Consider the following 6,835-nt stretch of genomic DNA (forward strand, 5'->3'; position numbering starts at 1 on the left):
CTTTCTCAGCCACCTTCTAGGCATTTCAATTACTGATATTATCTCCATCCTCCTCCTCCTACTGTTCTGTTTAGGTATGTGAGCAGACATTTATTTTTCCTCATCGAGTGATGGTAATGATGGTAAATGGGTAGGGTTTTCACGGTGCGTCCCTTGAAGGAGTCCAGGGAGTTAGTGAATAATTCAATTGGCCGGTGACTGCGCTGAGGTCATAAAGCCTGGTGACGTCGCCCCCACGTGGCTGGTGCGGTATTTTACAACCGCAGCCGGAGGGGCGAGCCAGCGGGTGTCTGGCTGCCGCTCTGCAACAGAACATCTCGGCTCTCCAACCAGGGTAAGAATTAGGGTGGACTGGAAAACTGGAAATGCCCAGGGCTGGGAGGTGGGATGAGTTCGAAGGGGTGAGGGGCCTTCTCATCTTCCGCGCCTCTTCTCAGGTTGGTGCACGAGCTGTTTCAGTTCAAACAGATGAAAGTGCGGTCAGTTTTGTTGCTCCGCTCTTAGCACAGAGGAACCTGACCGGCTATGGTCCATAGGGTCGCAAGGAGCCGGACACGACTGAAACGACTTCCATAGCACACACACCTAGGCACCAAAGATTCGACATCCTCTCCAGGGGGTCCTGCTGAAATTCTTTACCTATCTGAAAAGTAATCATTCAATGTATGTGAAACACTCTGAGACATAGCAGAAGGCTGAAGTCATTTCTAACTGGCTTTTCATGAAATCAAACTAAGAGTTTTGGTTTTTTATTTATGTTTTGAATGAACAGTTATTAGAAGCTGTTTATTATAAACAATTAGAATTATGGCTCTGGACTCTTTCGGATTTTATGTAATCTGCTGGCTTCCAGGAAAAGATATGAATAAATATAGGTGGGATCCTCCCCCCAGATCCACTCAATACATGCCCAACTATGTATAGAAATTACTTTCTAGAGAGTGTATGGGTTGGAGGTATAAATAAGGAGTTGGGAGTCTTCAAAATATATTTTATATGTTATATTAATATTTTGAAGTCTTCAAAATATCACAGTATACTGTGATATTCCAAGAAAATTAGTCAACCAACAGTTAGTGGAGCTTTTTAAAGAAGGCCACATCTTTGTTAATGTGTGAAGAAAATACCAGGACATCAAAACACAATCTGATCTCAAAAGGAGATTATGGTCTTACAGGGTAAGACCCAATAAATGCAGTAAATTATTAGAGAAAATATCAACTGAATCACTGAGTCAAGTTTTAAGTTTGTGACAGAGATTGTTGATGCTACCTGTCTCTTCTTTCTGCTTTCCTGGTGGCTCAGATGGCAAAGAATCTGCCTGCAATGCAGGAGACTTAGTTTTTATTCCTGGGTCGAGAGGATCCCCTGAAGAAGGGACTGGCTACCCACTCAATATTCTTTCTTGGAGAATTCCGTGGACAAAGGAGCCCGGCAGGCTATAGTCCATTGGATAACAAAGAGTCAGACACAGCTGAGCAACTAACACTTTCACACACACTTACCTCTTCTTCGTGTCTTTATTTTAAATGTTCTCTTTTTCCTTGCTCTAGGGTTATGAAACCGTTCACCATGCTCTTCCTGCAGACACTGTAGAAGAACCATGTCACCCTGGTCTTAAACCATACAAAAGGGCACAGTGCTTTTCCATTTGTAAGTATCGAAGGAAAATAATGGGATCCATGAACGTGGGTTTAAAGGAAAAAAATAGCAACTTTTCTTTAAATATAATCTCACAAAAACTGTCATTGCTTTCATTGATGCAACAAAAACGATTATAGGCTGAGTGAGTGAGGGAGTGGGGAGAGGAAGGAGGCAAAGAAGAGTATGTGGCATCTTTTGTCTATTGAATTATGAAATTATGGGTTACCTAATGCAAACCTATAATACGATTAAGCCATACAAAATCATCAGGCTCAGGTGTATGTCTTTCAATGAATGATGAGGATACAACATCCCAGCTGTTAGATCATTTTCCTACAGTTCGCCTGAAAGTCTCCAGTGGCACTGGGCCTTAGATGTAAGAATATATGATTAGAATATAATGATTTTTTCCTCTGACACCTGGAAGTAAATGCAGGTTTTATAAACACTTCTAAAACCAGCAATTCAAACAGTGTGCATTTACTGAGAGAGAGTATGATCTCAGCAGACTACTATTGCAAATGATAATAATAAAAATATTAATCATTTCCATTTATTGAGCATTCTATACCAGGCATTATATTAGGTGTTTTGTGTGTATTATGTCATTCAGTGTTCAAAACAAACCTATGATATGATAATCCACAGTTTATAGAAAAGAAAACTAAAGCTCAGAAAAGATTTCCCAGAACTGATGCTTCCCAAAGACTATCCAATAAGCTACAGAAAGTTGGTAACTGGGAAGTAAAAGTCACAGAAAGCTGAGCCATGGATGTTCAGCTGTAAGGTAAGATCCGGGTTACTGCCACAGTGATTAACCATGTCTTCACTGCTGATTATAGAAATACTCAGCCAAAAGGCAACATCTATCCCCAAGGAAAAGAAATGCAAAGAAAGCAAAATGGCTGTCTGAGGAGGCCTTACAAATAGCTGTGAAAAGAAGAGAAGTGAAAAGCAAAGGAGAAAAAAAAAGATATTCCCATCTGAATGCAGAGTTCCAAAGAATGGCCAGGAGAGATAAGAAAGCCTTCCTCAGCAATTAATGCAAAGAAATAGAAGAAAACAATAGAATAGGAAAGACTAGAGATATCTTCAAGAAAATTAGAGATACCAAGGGAACATTTCATGCAAAGATGGGCTCAATAAAGGACAGAAATTGTACGGACCTAACAGAAGCAGAAGATATTAAGAAGAGGTGGCAAAATACACAGAAGAACTGTACAAAAAAGATCTTCACTACCCAGATAATCATGATGGTGTGATCACTCACCTAAAGCCAGACATCCTGGAATGTGAAGTCAACTGGGGCCTTAGGAAGTATCACTACAAACAAAGCTAGTGGAGGTGGTGGAATTCCAGTTGAGCTATTTCAAATCCTAAAAGATGATGCTGTGAAAGTGCTGCACTCAATATGTCATCAAATTTGGAGAACTCAGCAGTGGCCACAGGACTGGAAAAGGTCAGTTTTCATTCCAATCCCAAAGAAAGGCAATGCCAAAGAATGCTCAAACTACCACACAATTGCACTCATCTCACACACTAGTAAAGTAATGCTGAAAATTCTCCAAGCCAGGCTTCGACAATACATGAACCATGAACTTCCAGATTTTCAAGCTGGTTTTAGAAAAGGCAGAGGAACCAGAGATCAAATTGCCAACATCCAATGGATCATTGAAAAAGCAAGAGAGTTCCAAAAAACATCTATTTCTGCTTTACTGACTATGCCAAAGCCCTTGACTGTGTGGATCACAATAAACTGTGGAAAATTCTGAAAGAGATGGGAATACCAGACCACCTGACCTGCCTCCTGAGAAATCTGTATGCACGTCAGGAAACAACAGTTAGAACTGGACATGGAACAACAGACTGGTTCCAAATAGGAAAAGGAGTACATCAAAGCTATATATTGTCACCCTGCTTATTTAACTTACATGCAGAGTACATCATGAGAAATGCTTGGCTGGATGAAGCACGAGCTGGAATCAAGATTGCTGGGAGAAATATCAATAACCTCACATATGCAGATGACACCACTGTTATGGCAGAAAGTGAAGAAGAATTAAAGAGCCTTTTGATGAAAGTGAAAGAGGAGCGTGAAAAAGTTGGCTTAACGCTCAACATTCAGAAAAGAAAGATCATGGCATCCGGTCCCATCACTTCATGGGAAATAGATGGGGGAAAGTGGAAACAGTGCCTGACTTTATTTTGGGGTGCTCCAAAATCACTGCAGATGGTGATTGCAGCCATTAAATTAAAAGACACTTAGTCCTTGGAAGGAAAGTTATGACCAACCTAGACAGCATATTAAAAAGCAGAGACATCACTTTGTCAACAAAGGTCCGTCTAGTCAAGGCTATGGTTTTTCCAGTGGTCATGTATGGATGTGAGAGTTGGACAATAAAGAAAGCTGAGCACTGAAGAATTGATGCTTTTGAACTGTGGTGTTGGAGAAGACTCTTTAGAGTCCCTTGGACTGCAAGGAGATCCAACCAGTCCATCCTAAAGAAAATCAGTCCTCGGTGTTCGTTGGAAGGACTGATGTTGAAGCTGAAACTCCAATATTTTGGCCTCCTGATGTGAAGAGCTGACTCATTGGAAAAGACCCTGAACCTGGGAAAGATTGAAGGCAGGAGGAGAAGGGGACAACAGAGGATGTGATGGTTAGATGGCATCACCGACTCGATGGACATGAGTCTGAGTAAACTCCGGGAGTTGCTGATGGACAGGGAGGCCTGGCGTGCTGCGGTTCATGGTTCGCAAAGAGTCAGACACGACTGAGCGACTGAACAGAACTGAACTGAACTTTTAGTATGCATAAGAAGAGTGAGAATATGCTTTACTTGTGTGCATGCTCAGTTGCTCAGTCATATCTGATTCTTTGTGACCCTCTAGACTGTAGCTTATCAGGCTGCTCTGTCCATGGGATTCTCCAGGCAAGAATACTGGAGTGGATTTCCATTTCCTCCTGCATGGGATCTTCCCTACCCAGGGACTGAACTTGTGTCTCCTGCATTTCCTGCATTGGCAGGCAGATTCTTTACCACTGAGCCACCTGGGAAGCCCTGTTCTTTACTTACTCTTGTTAAAAGCTAAATGAAAGCTAAATAATGTCAAAAACAACATCAGATAACTGGCAATGCATTTGGAAGCCATTGGTATAAAAAAAATTCTATTTTGGAAATGTATTGATTTAGATTTACTTGCAAACCAGAATGTTCGAAAACAGAAATAGATGTAATATATATTGTGCTCTAATCTCTTCTGCACCCTTCTTCTTCCTACAGACAAAGCAGACTCTTCATCCTGCTCTGAAAACCTAATAGTAAGGCAAAACTCATTTATTTAAATGTGAACATTTTGTCAATCATTTTTATTTTGCTAGTGGTAAAACTATATGTTTAATAAGTGAATCCATGATTTTCAATCTTAATGGATAAATTTTTATTGAGAGAATGGGCCAATTCTACTCTCACTATGTCAAGTTGAAACAAATGAATTTTTTGCATCTGATTCTAAAATACATAATATAAGTTTCCATTTTTTTGGAAACTTTTTTCCAAAAGTTTCCAACTTTTGGATATACAAGTTTCTATTTTTTACTTTGAAACAATTATACTAAAACTGTATTTCATAGAAAAATGTAAAATAGGACAATTTTTATATTTTGTATACCCTTCCATGTTAGTGATTTTTATTACAAACATATATGTTTATATATTAACATAGGGATTGTTAAAATAGAGTATCTCCATTAGACTGCAAAATGATTGATTTTTCCCAGTTGAAACTATATTTTCCTTTCAATGTGCATTGATTTGGACATCATAATTGGATGAAGGTTAATTTCTAACATTACTTTAGAAATTTTCATTGGCATAAGTCAATTAACTCTTCTAAGCCTCAATCCTTTCATCGGTAAAATACTGCCATACCCACCAAGGTATGGGAGTGAAATTAGACATTGCATTTTACCACAAACTATCCATAAATGTTCATTCACCTCCCTTTGAAGATCATACTATTGAGAAGGAAGGCAATACATGGAATAAATATCAATTGTCTACTCTTTACAAATTAGTAAGACCTAAGAAATACTGACTTCCCTGGTAGGTCAGGTGGTAAAGAGTCCACCTGCAATGCAGGAGACCCCTGTTCAAATCCTGGGTCAGGAAGATCCCCTGGAGAAGGGAGAGGCTATCCACTCCAGTGTCCAGGCCTGGAGAACTCCATGGACCATATAACCCATGGGTCACAAAGAGTCAGACATGGCTGAACGACTTTCACAAGAAGTACTGCAGATAAATAATTTAGAATTTTCTTTCCCTCCAAGAATTTGGGAGTACCAATTTCATAGGAGGAGAGAGCTAATCAAGGTATCATTCCTTACTTAACAAAGTGAGCAGTTTATATGACTAATACTAGAGAGGGAATACGAGTTCTTCCTAAACTTAGCTCTTGTTGCTTCATCTAAAGGCCCAAGGATTTTTTTAAGGATTTTTTTTTTTTTTGGACACATTGAGGAAGGACAACCTGGTTTACCCAATGCTGAGTGTGGTTTTAAAAGTTAACAAAGATATTAAACCACCTTTCTACCTAATCATGGATTCAGCAGATTTGAACAGCCTGGACTTTCAGTACATTTGCTCTATTTGCATTTTTTCTATACTGGGAAATGTGAAAATATAGACAAGTTTAAGGAAAAAAAATAAACATCACTTCTAATGCTTCCATTGGAGAAATAACTGCTAATAAAGTATTTGTACATTTATTTCTGTGTAGTCACAACCCTGAAATCTTGATTAGAGTTGTTTGTAAATAAAAGGACAGACATCTAGTTTTCATAGAGGAAGCTAAGAGGTGGTATACAATGAAAATAAGCTTTCCCCAAAATTGAGCTGAATGATCAATTGTTGCTCAGCTGTGTCTGACTCCTTGCAACCGCATGGACTGTAGCATACCAGGGTTCTGTCCTTCACCATCTCCTGGAGCTTGCTCATGTCCATTGAGTCAGTGAGGCCATCCAACCATCTCATCCTCTGTCATCCCCTTCTCCTCTTGCCTTCAATAATCAATGCAGGATCATAATTATCTGTGAAGGAATCTGGTTTTTTTTTCCATATTTTCCTTCTGATGAGTTCAGGAGCAATAGAACTGGGCAGAAAAAAGATAGTACTTCCCTTGCCTTTATAGG

At 39.4% G+C, this 6,835-nt stretch overlaps 1 long non-coding RNA gene across 1 annotated transcript; it reads left to right on the forward strand.

The window, feature by feature from the left end:
- Positions 1-235: 235 nt before the first annotated feature.
- Positions 236-4,961, forward strand: LOC139031421 (uncharacterized). The gene is made up of 3 exons (XR_011483885.1): positions 236-334; positions 1,554-1,653; positions 4,929-4,961. It is a non-coding gene; the product is annotated as an uncharacterized lncRNA (long non-coding RNA).
- The last annotated feature ends 1,874 nt before the right edge of the window (positions 4,962-6,835 follow it).

This window comes from Odocoileus virginianus, chromosome 27 (assembly GCF_023699985.2).
Source record: "Odocoileus virginianus isolate 20LAN1187 ecotype Illinois chromosome 27, Ovbor_1.2, whole genome shotgun sequence".
NCBI classification, from domain to species: Eukaryota; Metazoa; Chordata; class Mammalia; order Artiodactyla; family Cervidae; genus Odocoileus; species Odocoileus virginianus.